Below are 17,955 nucleotides of genomic sequence, written 5' to 3'. Positions count from 1 at the left end.
GACTGGAGCTCTGTCCATACTAGGTTCCGGCCTTGTGTCAGATATTCCCAAAATACTTGCTTTGAGATTGTTGTGTAGTACAGTATTTTGTTATTTTATGTCCCCTCCTTTTACTTCTTCCAGCACACAATAATCAGAGATACAGTATATCTAGTAAATAAATACATATTCGATTCTTCCTGTCTCTTTTCCTCTTTAGCTACATTCTCCCTCTCTCTACAGATATTGTCTGCAAGTCTATCAACTCGAAGTCCACATCCACATTTTTAATTTCTTTGCCTTTTTATCTTTTTTAGTTCTTTTAGGCAGACATTATAAATCTCCTATTGTTGTTTTCTTTTCTGCTTATCTGTACATCTTTTTTTTTCTTTGTTATTTCTGTTTATCAGATCAAATAAGTAGAAACATGTTTATATTTGCTTGTTCTTGATAAGACAAACTCTCATTGCCATGAGTTACACAGTGGGTTACGTTTTGGATTCAATTTAAAAATATTATCATTTTTTAAGAAAGGAACAATTTCAGTTAAAGTGGGGCAAGGAGCCGGTTTAGGACACTATAAACAATTTGGTTTTTTTTGTGGGATCAGTCAAGGGTGCTTCCTGAAATTGAAATGGCAAATTTTTTACCCTTCAGGTGCCCTCTTAATGGGTGGAGTCACAGTTTTATGACTTCTACTGTGGAATACTCGATGCACTATGCGTTATACAGACGTTTGTTTATTAAGTGTCAAATTTCAAACTATAGCTCTTCTTTATTGGTGAATGTCTGAACTGTTTTTTTTGCCTTGTGCAATGTATCAGATTCTGATTAACTTTGTTATCGGAGAGAACATATAGCATAAGAACCTAAACCTGGAAATGGAGTGGCTCCAAATTAAATTTATTGGAGTTTTTGGGACACTTGAGCACACAGAGAACACTTTATCCTTTTTTACTTTGCTTTTATTGTAATAATAATTGTGTTATCCTGTTAATCATTGTCTAATATATAAATAGTCTGGGGTGTCTTATAAATACTTACTAGCAAGACATACACAAAACAAAACCTTTCATGTTACCCTTTGTGCATTGCCCTGTCCATCCTTATGCTATACTTTTGTGTTCCCTTTAAGACCTTCATAACAATCAGGAGTCAGAAGAGGACAGGGTCTTCTCTAGTTTGAGATCTAAAGTTTTTTTCTGTTCTTCTGCAGTTTGTTTATGTGACTGCCAGTGATCACTGTAATCAGCCAACCTGTTCCTACATGAGATACCTTCATAATGTCTAAAATTTACTTTATTGCATGACTCGGGTAAAGGCCGGGTTGTTGTTTCATTAATTGTCATTTTATGTAATACATTTCATAGTCAGAAAAATATCAACCTAATGCACTGACCCACCAAGAGTAATGAAACACACAGCAGCAATAATAAATGCTGTTGCCAGTTACCACAGTGCATATTTACAATATAAATCTTATGCACTTGTTTTAGCTGCTGAATTCTAGACTCCAGTATTTGAGGGTTATTGTGTGTAGATGGTGTTGATTTAGAAAAATCATTAAAAATAATGAAACTGTGTGGTATGTGGAGGATGGCCGGCCGTTTATCCTGGCCAATACCCCCAAGCCGCCAGGTGGAGCCCTCCTTGCATCATGGAGGTCCCCAGAAGACCAGCAGGGCATCATGGACGATGGAGTTTTTATGCACAGCCCTGCCGGATGCCATGGGGGCCACAGGAGGGAGCTGCAGGGAGGACCGATGACTTCTTCGTGCCCTATGACCCGGGCGTTCGTCATAGGAAGAGCAACGGGCTTCCGGGATGAAGAAAAGAACTTGTACCTGACCCGGAAGTGATTGAGAGTCACATGGACTGGGGATGGAGAACACTTCCGGGTCAGGAAATATAAAAGAACTGTGAGAGCTCCCAGACGGAGAGCTGAGCTGGGTGGAAGGGTGGCAACGCGTCTGGGAGCTGGAGGATTGTTTATTGATTGTATTGGTGTGGTTTATGAGTATTGTGGAGGAGAGGGTGCTTTGTGCACTGTGGCAATTTAATAAAGTCGACATTTGGACTTTTATCTGGTGTCTGGAGTCGTGGACAGGGGTTCAAGTGAGCAAGAGCGCCCCCTATCTACCACAGGTACTTGTTTTATTTTTAGCAGATCCCACAATTTTATAATGCCTACTGGTTTAATAAACATTACAGAGTTTAGTCAGATAGCACATCTAAACTCACATTCTACCTGTACTTGTGTCCACCTTGCCAACTTGTCAAAGCAACTTCCTGGATGTTACTTAAGAATTCCATTCTTTCAGTCTTCCTTTGTTGTAAACATGAGTACACTGCTTTGAAGTGACGTCTAAAATTTTAGAAAAAGAAGCTTGTGTGATCATCTTTTATGAAACAGAATTGGCTTTGAATTCACATTATTCAGGTATGGATGGCTATGGTGGAAGCTGGTCAAGGAGTTGAAATATCATGAAGACAATTCTCATTAAGAGGGAAGATACTTGTTACGTCACTGTAATGACATATACATATATTTTTAAAATCTCTTGGCACAGTTCAGGAGATTGCAAGGATTTGGAGTCTATCCTGGCAGCATCAGACAGGAAACAGTTATGGTAAGTCTATCTCCAAGCATAATGTGACAGCAGTGGGTCCCCATGTTCAGTGTGGGGCACTGCTTCATATTATGAAAGCAGGCAGCATGAGATTTATCAAGGGAGATACTCATTTGAAGGAATTGTGAAATGCCTAAGACAACCACAGTGAGATCTAGGAGAAAAGCCTTATGACCTTTGCAGTCTGTGTTCCTCAAAGGACTCCTATTTTATGGTTAGTTTAATGGACACTTTCTGCTAGTAGTTCATGTAGTGGTGGCACAGTAAGGGATGTAAATGGAGGAGTGACTGACTTCCAGACACTGGGAAGTGGACAAGAATCTGAACGTGTATACCTCAGCCCAGTGAAGTACTGAAGCAAAGGTTTGTTTTGTTGTGTTTTATTCCATCTTTTAAGTTCTCCCTTTGATCATCCTCTGGTATGTGTTAATATGATAAGTACTTTTTATGAAGATTTGGACACTGCTTGGTCTGAGTTAAGTGGCTTACAGCACGTCCCCTATTATGGGTGTCAATGACAAAGTGAAACATGATACTGAATGTAAAACAACAACAAAATCTGGGTTGTCCCATCATGCACTGATGCACACACCCACATTCACTTAAGGCCCATATCATATTGAATGACTTTTTTAGTGATTTTGAGTCAAAGGCAGTTGGAGTTGTGCTTCTGTGAAGATCAGTCATCTTGTTCAACATGCCTAGTGACTCACTCCAATTAGTCTGCAACTCACTCTGACTTGATTATGTCATTAGTTGTTGGTGCAAGCAATATGTGCATGAGAGCTGACAACCAATGAATGCTCATCTGGAAGTACAATGCATGTAATGCAGTGATGAGGAATAACGCTGTATCAGGCAGCATTCTGTTGGCTATTAGAAAAAGGGGCAAGCAAGACTGTGCTGGAAAGTCAGCATAAAGTTGCTTAAATTTGACATGCCCAGCAATTTCCAGTTGTGGAAATTGACATGTTCCAGTAACAAGATCATCAACTGCAGTCAGCAAGCCTGACATATCCCATGACTAGTTTACACTCACCACATAATCTAGCGTACATATCTTTGGAAATGTGCTGTGTGAATATATGATGTATTTATTATTTTGAGTAGTGGATTTAATGTGTTGTCATGGGAGTTGTCATGGAGTAGGCTGTTTTGAATGTGATTGTCATGAAGTGGATTATTGGGGGATTTCTTTAGATCTTGTGAACATGCTATGGCATTATCCAGGTCATTGAGAGCCGGAAATTGGTGATGAATTTTTCTGTAGTTAAACCTGCTGAAATACATAGCTGAATTAATGTCTGATTGTTGTCATCCATTGAGGAAAGAAAAAAAAGATGTACAAGATGGACAGGATCATCGCCTGAAGATCAATTGAAAATTCCTGAGTTGCTGCCACTGTCTATTGTATTTAAAGCATACCAAGCACTTGCTTAGTTTTTGGCAAACTGTGTAAAAATAGCATTGTTTCTTCTAATGAGGCGATTGTGTTTGTTTGTTTGTTCAACTCAATGGTTTTCTCTAGCAGAAAATTATTCTTATATCGCAATGAAAACAACCTAGATTTGTGTATTATTTTTCATCAAATTGGATTCTTTGTATCTCATTTTTACCAGCTGTCTGAGTGGACTGGTGAAGTTTATATACTGGGTTGCAGCTGGAAGAGGTGTTGGTGAAACCAGCAGGGGACACTTACCCTGTAGTTTGTGTGTGGATCCCAATGGCCCAGTGCAGTGACAGGGACACACTGCTCTACAAATTGTGCCATCCTTCGCATGAGACGTAAAACCTAGGTTCTGACTCTCTGTAGTCATTAAAGTGTTCATCGTTCGAAAAGAGCAGGGTTTATCCTGATGTCCTGGCTAAATTGCCCATCACAGCCCCATCAATTCTGGCCCCATACTCATCCCCTGTCTTTAATCTCTTTCACCCCTTCACCACCTAATAGTTAATGTGTGGTGAGTGTGCTAGCATAATGGTTGCAGTCGCATTATTCAGGTGTATATAAATGTAGTTATTATTATTATATAGGCAGAGAGAGGAGAGAGTATTTTTTTTATTTACTTATTCCCCATTAAGCTGGTTAAACAGGAAGTGTCTCTTATTTATTGTTGGGCAGCTTTTTGTTTTATTAAATTAATGCTTTTAATGTGCAGGCAAACTTCTGCACTTCAAAGTATTTCAGAGTGCATAAATGTAAAAGGGTGTGCCAGTAACAGCTGCTGTCGCTTGCGGGTACAGCATACTCACTCCTCTAAAGAGAACCTTCTTGCCATCTGTTGTTTACTGGGTGCAGTCTTGTCTTCCAGATACAGACCTTGAACTGGTTACTTCATTTTTTTAGATGCTGATAACAGATGCCTATTATTTTAGAAGCAACCATAGTTTTACAATGTATATACCTGAGTGAGTCAGTAGAGCTAAAATGAAGACAGCTGCATAGAAAAATAAGCAAAAGGCAGGAAATGGCTTCCCCTTATGTAAGGGCAACACAAATAATCTGTTTGAAAGCAAGTATGTAAACATACAAAAAGGCACTTCACAAGAAAGCACGTCTTCTGTAGATCTGTTTTCTGGTGATGCATCTTCAGTTGAACTGCTGCCCTTAATTCTTTCAAGGCTCATATGAAGAGCGTGATGATGGCTTAAGAAAATGTCTATCTATCTATCTATTCAGCAATCCACCCATTCCTGTATTTTTATTTTTTTTTTTCTCAGTGAGGATTGTTATACAAATCTTACATTGGCCAGCATTAAAAAATATTGTAAATATTAAGTCACACAAAGTTTTATAGATTGTAGCCAAAGTAATTAAAGAAGATTAAAAATCTTTCCTAACTCTTCAAACATAACCATATCTTACTGTTCACCAACTTTGCTGGGTTTGACACAAAGGTTTGTCAAAATAATGGCCCTCCCCTAATAATCCACCACTTTTATTAGAACCGTTTACCCACTCTTTTTTCGGGATTCTGCCCTGTAAACTATTGGTTCAAATAATACTGGAAAAATTGCTCTCTCATTCCCTCTTCTATTTCCACTCAGATTTAGAAGAAAACCATCACAGCTGAGATTCTGGTAAGGTTCTTAAAAAAGGGACCCTTCAAGTGTAGTAACTAGTATTCTTCTGATGACGTCAAGGAGAACCCTGCACTTTTTCATTTAAAGACCAAAGAACTGACAAAGAAAGAATTTTCCATTTGTTAACAATTCTTCCTCTGCTTTATATGGTTTATTTTGGTGATTATTGACTTCGTCTGCATGAAACCTTCAGACTAAAGCAATATTCTCTTAGTTTAACTGGACAAAAGCTTGCTTTCAATTATGGAAGCATTAGAACTGCTCTGAATTAGTTGATATCTCTGTGCACCTGCAAATTCATGAACTCTATAAGATATCTGAAGCTTTCCAACATTTCATAAAGGAGATGGGTACACCTGCTTATTATTTTTTAGGTCCATGTGTCCCATGGTGGGTTAACTTATCCTTTTAATCTGCTTTGAGAGCTCTGGCACACTATGGCCATTTGTATAGAGAGATAGAATTGTTTTGTGTGGAGTCGCAGAATGGGCATAATTGGAGACAGATTAGTTATTGTGGTCGAGAGCAGCTGGGGTGTGGTGTAGTAGGCGGAATCTGGTACATTTAAAACCACAGTATAGCCAGATGGATGATTACCATTACAAAGTTGCAAATGTAGAAGCAAAATGAATAAATCTTGGTTATCTGAAATATAGTCCAAATGAGGCTCACAAACTCCTATAACAGTATATCATAATTTTTTTGGAGGATGCAGTGCCTATAAAAGTATCCATCTCTTAGAAATGTTCAGAATTATTTTTGCAGTGTATAGATAGATAGATACTTTATTAATCCCAAGGGGAAATTAGCACTGAATGACAGTAGATTTAATTAAGCGTTTCTGACACTGATCTTCAGAAAAAGACACTTTAACTTCAAAATGATAACAGATCTCTGCAAAGCCAGTATTTAGTAGATGTGGCAACAATTCCACATTTCTTAAGTCTGTATGCATTGGCCACTCTATATTGTCTTTGCACATATGGTTTTTCCTTGTCCTTTGCAAAACTGCTTTATAAGACTGCATGAGAAGAATTGTTTTCAAATACATCCTCAAATTCTAAAATGGTTTGAGGTCTGGACTGTGACTTGGCCACTCCAGGGCATTAACATAGTTTTTTGAAGCTATTCCTTTATGGCTTTGGCTTTAAGCTTGGATTTGTTGTCTTACTGAAGTACAATTCTTCTCCCAAGGTAAACGTTTCTTGCAGACTGCATCAGGTTTTCCTTTACAATTTCTTTGTGTTTTGATGCATTCATTTTACCCTCCACCCTAACGAGAATTTTACATCCTGCCAGAGAGAACAATTCCCACAGCATGATGATGCTGCCACCACCATGCTTAACGGTGAGGTAGTTCTGTTTTTAATATTGTAGAGTGTTTGCCATACATTACACAAGAGGTTTAGTCTGATGGCCAAAAAGCTCAATTATGGTCTAATCAGACCGAGAACCTTTTTTCCAGCTGACTTCAGAGTCTCCCATTTGCCCTCTAGCTGAGTTTTTCAATGGTGGCTGTCTCTTTGCCACTATGCCATAAAGCTGTGACTGATGAAGCACCTGTCTGAACAGGCTCTCCAATCTGAGATTGTAACTCCTTCACAGTTTTCATAACCTCACTAGTTTTATTCTGCTCTAGACAGATTTACAACAGTGCTACATTCTTTTAATTTCTTAATGATTAATTTGACTTAAGTCTAAGAGAAATTCAATGGCTTGGATATTTTCTTGTCTCCATTTCCTGAGTTGTGCTTTTAAATCCCCTTTTCACCGAGTTGCTAGGAGAGTTTTTTGTTTTCATTGTGTACATTAGACCACATTACTGACTGCCAACCAGGTAGTCCTTCCAGATCAGATGCATTTAGACCAGGGCTGAGCAATGTTGGTCCTGAAGGCCAGAGTCGTTGTAGGTTTTTGTTCCCTCCCAAATGGTTAATGAGAAGTCAGTTATAGCACTTATTGTGCAAACAACATTTTTCTGTTTCATTTCAGTTGTCTCAGTTTTTAACATTTCTTTATTGATTATTTTAGATTTAAACAGGTACAGTCACCATTTTTATTTGCTCTTTATTAGCAATAAGATGCAAATAATAAAGGAACCATCAGTTCTCCATCTAGCTTGTTTCCATTTACACCTGTGTGTATTCATCATACACTATTTGGTTTATTAAAAAATTTAGAAGGAAACTGAAGAGAAAAATGTGAAAGACAGAAAGTTACTCATACATTTTAGTCTTTGAATCATTTGAATGATATCCTTAGAAAGACAAAAAAATCTAAAATTTAAGAATGACCCAACACTGATCTATGATATAAGAATTATCTGACAGGTTTAAAATACTAACAAGCCATGAAGTTTAAAAAGATCAGATCTCCTTGTCTCCAGATTGGTGATCCCCATTTAACTAATTACAAGACCTTGAACCACAGTTTCAATGCTGTATAACAATAAAATGTGAAAACTTCCTAGAAAATGAATACTTTTTATAGGTAATGTATCATGGTGGGTGGCTAAGTGGCACTGCAATTAATGCTGCTGCCTCACAGATCACAGATTCCCGGTCAAGCCACTATAATGTGAGGAGTTTTCATGTTCACTTTGTTTCTGTATGCACTCTCCTGTTACACTCAGGTTTCCATGACTATCACAAACACATACTGTACATGTGAGGCTAATTCTTCTTCTTCATTCGGCTGCTCCCATTAGGGGTCACCACAGCATATCATCTTTTCCCATAAATACATGGGAGGCATTTGTTGTTTCTAAACTAGCCCTGTTTGAGTTAGTATAACTGTGACTCCATGTAGGGCTGAAACCTGCTTAGCATCTGTGGTGCCAGGGTAGACTCCAAAACCCAAAAACTTTGTAGGTTACCAAAAATGAACAAATGGATGAATATTTTGATGGATGTAATTATAAGGTTAGCCAGTTGATGGAGGTATATCTTAGAAGTAATACATACAACTAATGATAACATGAGAAAAAATACTTTATGAATTTACTCTGTCTCTGAGTGGAGAGCTCTTTGAGATTTTCACCACACACAAACTTGAAGGTAATTCTGATATCAGCCACCTAAAGTCCCTTCAAGTGTAGGAGAAGTAGTTTAGTGAATGTAACAGGAAGGAACTGGACAAATTGCAAGATTTATTGGGTGACAAATGAACACAGTAGTAAATGGTCCTTCCAAACAAAATGAACACTTCCCTTATCTGCTATTGTAAATGTAAAATTATGATAAAAATGTTTTGACCACATTAAATTGTCATTGGTATTCCAAACTCCACCTAGCATTTGTCAATACGGTGCCCTTGTTTCTACTTGTATGCTATTTGTCATATTGTTTACTCTGTAAAGAATCTTATGGTTTTGCTGGCTATTAAGAGTGCAATATAAAACAAAGACTGGCGTATTATTTGATTTTTTGCAAATGAGTATAACAAATTTCACATTATGTACATTGCTATAAACGCTTGGAAATTCAGAAATAAAATATCCTTTCTGATGTCTGCAGTCTGTAGTACACTCTCCAAAGTTCTTACATCTACATGATGGCATAAGGGAATTTGGGTGTCTAAAAACAGATTGCTGTCCTAGATAGGGGTAGCATAGCGGTTAATGCTGCTAACTTATGCTTCCAGATTCCTGGATCCAAATCCCACCCTAAGTGTGGAGTTTGCATGTTTTTCCAGTCCTCTAGTTGTTTTTCGTCTCTGGATACACCATGTGAGTAGGCGTACTCTGTAGCAGATTGACAGCCTGTACAGGGCTGGTTCCTGCCTTATATCTTATGCAGCCAGGATAGGCTCCTGCCCTACGTGACTCTGTATTGGACAAACGGATCTAAAAATGTCAAGGTTTTCCTAAACCATTAAATGACTAAGGCCTAATTGAAGATGGGACTCAGGTATGTATTATTGAATGTTAGGCACTCTGATGGAGTGATAACATTGGTTTATTTAAAATATCTACTCATATAAAAAATAATTCACTGTTTACTTCAGCCTCTACCATTAAGTTCATGAATATTCTCATTTTTAAGACTTCTGCCAAATGCAAATAATGTGACAAAAAGAACACTGGCAGCAGGAGCATTAGGGAAATATGCCTAGTAGACCTGGTTTGTACAAATCTCCATACTCTGTTGTAAGAATATTCACTCCTAAAACCAGACTTCAAAAATGTCTCTCTTAAAATGTTTAATTGCAATATTAATATTGTTCTTTTGAAATATTTTATAGTAGTTTTATTAAAACAAAATTTACACTGTTATTAATACTACAATAAAAATAATGTCATATTTTAAAGCATGTACAGGTTACCATAGCCAAAAAGAATGGCATCAGTAATACAAGATTATCTTCTGTCTAATAAATGTTGTTTATTGTAACCAAATGGTTTATTGGGGTTGTCATTAGGGTCACTTGAGCATTTTTCCTTTCCATCATATTTTAGGTATCATAGGTGAACATAGGAAATTCTCTGTGTGTGCCTAGATTTAATTTTCAAGCCCTGAAGCCATCCTTAAATGATACAAGATATCAGCATTACAGTGCACCTTAATCCCGGTACAAAACATGTGTGATAGCCCATTCAGGAAATAGTCAGAAAATGTACTCATGGTTTAACGTTAAGGTGTGTTTATGGGATTAGTTAACTGATTTGAAAGTATTTTACATTTATTTTAGTTTATCAAAGTGTCAGACAACATATTTTTCTTAATTGAAATATTTTTGTTACAATGATTCATACTAGAGTGGCAAGGTGGCGCAGTGCTGCTGCCTCACAACAAGGAGACTGGGAGTCACGTCCTGGGTGCTCCCTGTGTGAAGTTTGCATGTTCTCCTTGTGTTGGATTGTGTTGGTTGGGTTTCCTTCTCATCTGCTTTGCAAATGCAGACCAAAGACATGACAGTTGAGTGAATTAGCATTACTAAATTTGCCCTAGGTTGTGGGTTTGTGCTCACCCTGCGACAGACTGGCACCATAACCAGGAATTGTTCCTGCCTTGTATCCGATGCTTTCCAACCCTGCTCAGGGTAAGCATGTTTGAAAATTGATGGATGGATAGATGAGTCATATTAAAAATAAAAGTCATAATAAAATGTAATTACCTGTGTTAATAGACTACATTAAATACAGTATTTTTAACTTTTTTTAAAATATCGTGCAGTTAAAAATATAGGTTTGTGGGGGCTCAGTTGAATTTCAGTTCAAGTGATATAAAACTGGCATTGATTGATATTCTATTGTTAGTTGTGGGAGATCCATGATATATATATAATTTTATATATACTGTGCTTTTTACATGTTAAACATAAGTATATTTTATATTTTTACATATATAGTTTATATTTTGTAATTATAACATTTTTGAAAGAAGTACTTGATGGAGAGTTAAAAAATATAGTATCAGAAACATACTGAATGCACCTAAAAAGAGGTTGACTAATAAGTGGACCAGTAAAGTCTGCCAAGTAAATAAATTAGTGGTGCAGCACACTTATAATCTGTTGGGAAAGCTGGGTCTCTGTTTGTATTTGCGGCATGTTGCATGTTTGTCAGACGTCCAGATAAGAACTTAATTGTACTCTGTTAACGTGATCTTGAACTTGAACCTGATGGTGGCTTTTGTTGACTGGGAACAGGAGTCTTTATTCTTTTATTCTGAGGAATACTCCGAGTTAGTTTAGCTTTATTACATATGCTCTCTTTAAATACTTCCTTTTCTGGTTTGTCTTTATTTGTCTAGTATATCATGGTATGTACATATAGCACTAGATAAACAAGTTAGGAAAGTTAATGCAGTAGGTCACACCAGGTGAAACCTGTGACACGTATCTCATGTCGTGATTCACTGTCTTGAATCTCAATGACTGTAAGGTTGGACTCTGAGCTTTACATTAACACTAGTTTTATGATTCATTCTCATGTGACACCGTTTATGAGTATTTTGTGGTGAAGCAAAAAAAAAGAAAATCAAAGCAAACATTTTGTTTGCCTTGAGCATTAAATAAGTAATTCGCAGCACTAGCTAGTTTGGTTGTTCTGACTCATCAGTGTACTTTTAGCACTTGACTGCTGTCTCAAAAGATTCCTTATTTAACTTTAGGTTGTCAGCCTGGGACTTTATTGTGATTAGCAGTTGTAGTAGTAGTAGTAGTAATACTGCTATGAATAAAGCAGTATTACAATCGTGCTATTATACTCTATTCTCCAATGCCTTCTTTTCAGTCAGGACTGTTTTTATACACTTTCCTCCATTTTTTGTATTACTTGCTCCAGTCTCTCTTTTTAAACATTCTTTTATATAAATGTGACCTGAGTAATACAACAGTTATTTAGGAATACTTTTGAAAACTAGGGGGGTTTCAATTTTGTGTTATTTTTTTAAGCAGGATAATAGATTATTCTGGCAACAAAGAATTCATGTAAGGAGTGAACTCTAATTGGGACGCATGACCATCACGGGACACACACATCCACCGTCAACATCCATCCTTCTTCCCATTTAGTTTTCCATTTCATAGGTTGCATTGCAGAAGGGGATACGGCAGAAACCTTGGACAGGATTTATTCCATTACACGGCAAACTCACTCATATAGCCACACAGTCACCAAATGAGTCACCAGTAACACAATGCTGATCCCTTTTCATCCAGTTTCAGTGTGTTGTTCAGTTCAGTTGTGTTGAGCCAAATCATATCCATGCAGAATTGTTAACAAGGTTTGATGAATGGGCTGCCAGTCTACTGCAGGGTACCCTTTTGCAAAATCGTCACTGGGCCAATTTAAAGTCACCAGAAAACTGAATCTGCAAGTCTGTGGGAGGAAGTCAAGAGAACTTTGGAACTTTGAATGCCACACATTTGTACATACTCCACACAGAGACAGCAGCACTGTCCACTCTACTACTTTTCTGTCACTTCATGATCAACATCAGAAGTCAAACTGACAGAAGCAGGAAGTCGCAGAAACTGAGGAAGAACATGCAAATTCCAAATACTGTACATGGCCCGCCATGGTTTAAATGTTGTATGATGGCAGTTCCTCTAACTGTAAATGCTATACTGACCTAATACTGTCACATTTTTCCCTAATTATACTTTAACTTTAATGACTAATATTGCTGATAATAAATTCTGTGTGACTGATTTTGAAAAAACCTGCATGGATATCACAGGTGCCCTAGGTTGAAAACATTTATGTTATAGTTTGCTTTACCCAGTGCTCTTTAATAACTGATGTAAGTAAATTCAGAAAAATTCACAGGGAATTGTGTAAAATAAACACTTAATAAAAGGTATTCTATCCATAGTATAATACAATACAAGTACAAATGTCAAAAGAAAACATGCCTTTATTACCTTTTAAGATTAAGGACAGGCAACCTTGACAACCTTTAAGAAATGTCTGGATAAGATATTGAGACAGCTTAACTATTAGCTAATCAAATGAATTTGATGGTCTGAATAGTCTCCCAATTGTTTGTCAAATGTTTTATCTTCTTTTTGAATAGGCTCTTGCACTCTGCAACACTGAACTGGAATAAGTAGAGATTGATTGATTGATTGATTAGCGGGGTGAATGATGCGGCAGGGAAAAGACAAAATGCTTGGAGTGCCAACTGGACAAAACCCTATTTAATTTCAACAACAAAAGAAAAATGTTCAAATAAAACACGCGCTCAATGTTGTTTTCTGGCTGGGACAATTCCCCTCTTTTTAAAGGTTGTGCTCTCTCTCTTTCTCACTCTTTATGGCCATCAATTCTGAAATGAGATGCCACTTTCCAGATGCATATCCCTTTTATACTGCACATGGTTCATACTAGGAATAGTGATTCAGCACCATGTGGTATTCCAGCCTTCGTCTGTGCCACACATGTGGCTTTTGCACTTTCTGGGTTTATGTCTTATGTGGGAGGATGCGTGCAATTTGTGCTCAGTAGAAGAGTCCAGTCCTGCTGTTACTCATTTTTTGTTTATTGAGATAGTTCCCACAATATTGGGAATACAAGAGTATGATATGTAATATAATTAATTCGTGGGTTACAGTGAGGGCTTTGTGAACTCTGACAACAGAAGATTACAATACTGTGAGGTGCCTTTTAGCTCCTTTGGTGCTTATTGTTTTTTATGAAGATTGGCAGATGCCCTAATTTTCCGTGTCTTTAATGTGTGATAAGCCTATGACCCCAGGATTAGCAGTGGAGGGTTATAGCTGTTCTCAGAATTTCTTTGTTAAAATGTCCATAGTTTTACAAGTCTGTCTGTCTCTGCACATTAAGCTGTGCTACCAGACAGTGAAGTTTCTGTGTGCCAGAGTCACGGAGATGAACATATATTGAATTCTGCAGTTCCAAAACATGCTGATAGGCTCACTAGTGTCATGTGTGCACCCTACAGTGGACTTGCATTTCATTTAAGTCAGCTTCTTGCCCAGCGACTGATGCTCGTGTGTTTGCTCCAGCCGTTAGTTCCTGTAACCAGGACCAGCATTTTAATGAGTAAATGGCAGGGGAGATGATGAACCAAGTTTGCATTTCTTGTGACACTAGGATTAAATGTTCTCTCTCTGGGACAGACAGAACTTCAATATGCACTGGCACATCACCAGGAGGGGTCAAATTCAAATATGTACCCTTCTGAAAATAACTTTTTTTTTTTATAAATGTACACTAATAAGCATATAATTTATATTACATAGATTAATCTGACTTACAGCCATCTTTCTTTTTTTACAGCTGTCTTCTGGAACAGCAACAATGGACTGGATTGCTTGAATCCCTTCTGAACAACCTGCACTTGTCCTTAATATCCATAATTCCCTAAATGGCCACCAGTGCTGGTTTCTGCATTTAACTCTGGAGTCTGCAGGAGTGTCAAATCAAAGCTGAAGGTTCATCTTGTAAAATAAACGCTTGACTTCGTTTGGGACTTGGAATAAGGAGATGATATAATAAAACACAGTCTGTGTAGGCAAAAAAACATACTTGCACAATATGATATATTTATGAAGTGGAGGAAAAGCAGTAACTGACACTTTGGAATGTTTGACTAGCAGGCTTGTCAGGTATTATTATTAATTTGAAAACTAGGTTTAGTATTCTTACCTGTGAAGGTTATAAGATTGGACAAAATGTCAGGTTTTTCACTTCTTGGAAAGATAAGCAAATCAAGCCAAGAGGACAGAAATGAACTTTGATCAGGTAAATTCAGATGAATATGCCTCAGTGTATTGTGTCAACAGAATAAAGTCTTTATGATTTTTGTGTCCAATTCTAAAGCTTTTTGTGGGATTTTTGAAAAGAGTGACACATTCCTATTTTGTGTCAGTAGACTATATTCAATTAATAAAGGTGTTTTTGTTTAATTCTTTTTGCTGTGATTCTTATTATCAGTATAAAATTGGACATCAACATTTAAGTAAAAGTCAGGAGTACCTACTGTAAATAAGGTTTTTATATTGGGTGGCACATGGCTTAAATTTTGAGGTTTAGCCCTAGGCAAGTTACTGTATGTGTGTGTACCCCCTGGTATTTTGGTTTTCCTATGGCATCTCAAAAAGAAATGCAATTACATTTGTGGCCTTGTGTGCGAGTGAGCCCTGTAATGGACAGGCATCCCTTCAAGCTATTGTTCCTGTCTTACATTTGATGCTGCACAAGTCTGAATTGTATTGATCAAATTTCACAATATGGCATCATGTTATCATCATTAAGGAAAATATATTGACTTAGGTAGCAACTCTAAATTTATCTGATAGAAGTGAGCCCTGCATGGTCGGTTTATGCCTTGCACCCAGTGTTGCCAGTAAGATTGTGGACACGGCCAATCTTAAGCTGGATTCTGCAAATTTTATAATTGATAGAGGTTTAAAAGATGAGTGGGCTAGAGCCTAACTGAATGGCCATGAATGCAAGGTATGAACCAATCACATGGCACAATCATGCACAGTGGGCCATTTTAAAGTAGTCACTCAACTTCACATGTGGATCTTTGAGCTGTGAGAAGAAAATTACAGAAATCAGAGGAAACCCCATACCAATAGAGAGAGAGAACATTGAAACCGTACATTGATAGTGACCAGGCCAGGATTTGATCTCAGTGGTGCAGAGTGATGAGGTGGCAGCACATGCTACTATGCCATCCTCAGTGGAAAGTGTCATAAATAAAGTAATTTGAAATGAGGCTACAATGAGAAATCCCTTTAGCTTACTTTATTATGCTGCTCTAATCTTCTGCTCCTTTCACCCAAATGTATAAAAGAAATAACTCGGTCACATACCTACAGTCAAACAGCAAGCTTATTAGCTCAGCTTAACAGTTTGAAATGTTTTGGCTTCTTTTTATTTCAAAGATGAACAATGTCTGCTTTTCAAGTTCTTTTTTCCCCCCCCGAGGAATATCAACATATACGTTTGCAAAGACAGAGGCTAGAGTTGGTGTTGTAAATGCATCATGAATGGAATGTTGAATTCCTTCCAAAAAAGCCATTTAATCATCTTGCAGAGACATTTTAATAGACATTGGGCAAATGCAAATTTTATTCTTTTTATCCAATCTGAACTTTTTTTTTTTTTTTTACTTTGCAGCACTGGGCTTGAGCGTATGGTACAATGAGGCTAGGGATCTGCACTGGCAATAGGAAGGTTGCCGGTTCAAATCCCGTAAAATGCCAAAAGGGACTCTGCTCTGTTGGACCCTTGAGCAAGCCCCTTAACCAGCAATTGCTAAGCACTTTCAGTAGTGAGAAAAGCACTATATAAATGCAAAAAGAATTATTATTACAATGTGAAAATTTCCAAATATGAATGACACTACATATTAGAAAGTTGATTGAAACTTAGTTTTTTTGTGTCATAATGATGTATATTATATACTTTCTAAAATTTAAATATATTGTTTTTGGCAATCGGCAACTCTAAGCAGGCAGAATTTGGTGAGATAGAATTTATAAAGTTGTAAACATGTTTATTAATCTACAACTGTAAAAATGTAAAAAAAAAAATTTGCATAAGTATTGTATGTCTGTTTATGTATTAAATGTGTTTTTTCTTTTGTATTTGCTAAAACCACATAAGGGGACTTTAGATAATGGAAAGTTGGATAGGTCATAGGTGCTTGGATGGAAGGAGACATGTATTGCAATGGTAAGTTTATACATGTTTAGTAGGAAAGGTGCTCTATACTGCGACCAAAGATTTTTTCTTATGGGGAATATAGGAAGATATGGGGAATATAGAGACACACTTGAAACTTGTGTTTCTTTATATCCTGAGAGCAAGCCACGCCCACCAAGTATCTGACCCTTTAAGCCCCGCCTTAGCCCCACCCATCACTCTGACTGTAAAACTCCTCAGGCAAGGAAACATGACAGTCTGGTGCCTTAAGATGAAGTTAGAGAGTGTCAGAAAATAAATTGTTCAGATTGGAATAATAAACAGGACTGCAAGATCATTCTGTATTTTATCTTTGTCCCATTTCTCTTCTATAAACTGGAGACCCAGTTGGAATTGCAGTTCTTTTCATTTTTAATTATATGAGCAGCAGAACTTAATGTGAGCTGTAGATCTATGAACCACCATGCCCTTGACTTTACCCATGGAACACCTCCATCTGAACCAGGATGATATACACATAATTTCTCATTTAATAGACAGGAAAATCCTCTTTTGTGTTAAAGTTTGGGTGTAAGTAGAAAAAAAAGTAAGGGCATTTTTGCAATAGAAAATACTTCTTGGTCAGTTTGTACAATACAGAAGTTGTTTTGTAATCTTGTTAACCAAGCTTAATGGTGCTGGTTGCTAAGGGCTTTTTATAAAATAATGGTACATGTTCCATATCCCATCTGATTTTGTTCCTCTTTTACATTATATACAGTATTTCTTTCTCCTGGACCTGTCATCTCCTATGTCTTTGTCTTCACCAGTTTTTCTGTGGTCTCTTTCTCCCTATAAAACATGCATGATAGCTGATTTGTCAGTTCTAATATTCCCCCTCCTTTGTCTGAGCGGATGTTTCTTGTGAGGGGTGGTACTCCATCCAGCTCCATGGAATGATAGATTGTGCCCTGGTAACACAACAGGACTGAAGCTGGTATGATCATGGAAGTATGGATGAACTGCGGTTACATTTGTTGATTTTACAATCGACCTTTGACAATCGTCTGACAATGACCAGTCAACCTTTTGTTTTATGTATAGGTCATTGTTGATACACGTGTGTACGGTACAGTGAAATTGTCACTTGCCTGCATT

The 17,955-nt window shown here is 37.3% G+C and overlaps 1 long non-coding RNA gene across 1 annotated transcript in view; it reads left to right on the top strand.

The window, feature by feature from the left end:
* The window catches only part of LOC120542775, a 154,245-nt gene extending 139,177 nt beyond the window's left edge, over positions 1–15,068 (top strand). Inside the window, exon 3 of the long non-coding RNA XR_005636232.1 lies at positions 14,440–15,068. This is a non-coding gene — a long non-coding RNA (uncharacterized LOC120542775). The remainder of the gene's footprint in view (positions 1–14,439) is intronic.
* Positions 15,069–17,955: the final 2,887 nt, after the last annotated feature.

The sequence above is a fragment of the Polypterus senegalus genome, chromosome 13 (genome assembly GCF_016835505.1).
Source record: "Polypterus senegalus isolate Bchr_013 chromosome 13, ASM1683550v1, whole genome shotgun sequence".
In the NCBI taxonomy this organism is placed as follows: Eukaryota; Metazoa; Chordata; class Cladistia; order Polypteriformes; family Polypteridae; genus Polypterus; species Polypterus senegalus.
This window is presented reverse-complemented; position numbering and strand designations above follow the sequence as displayed.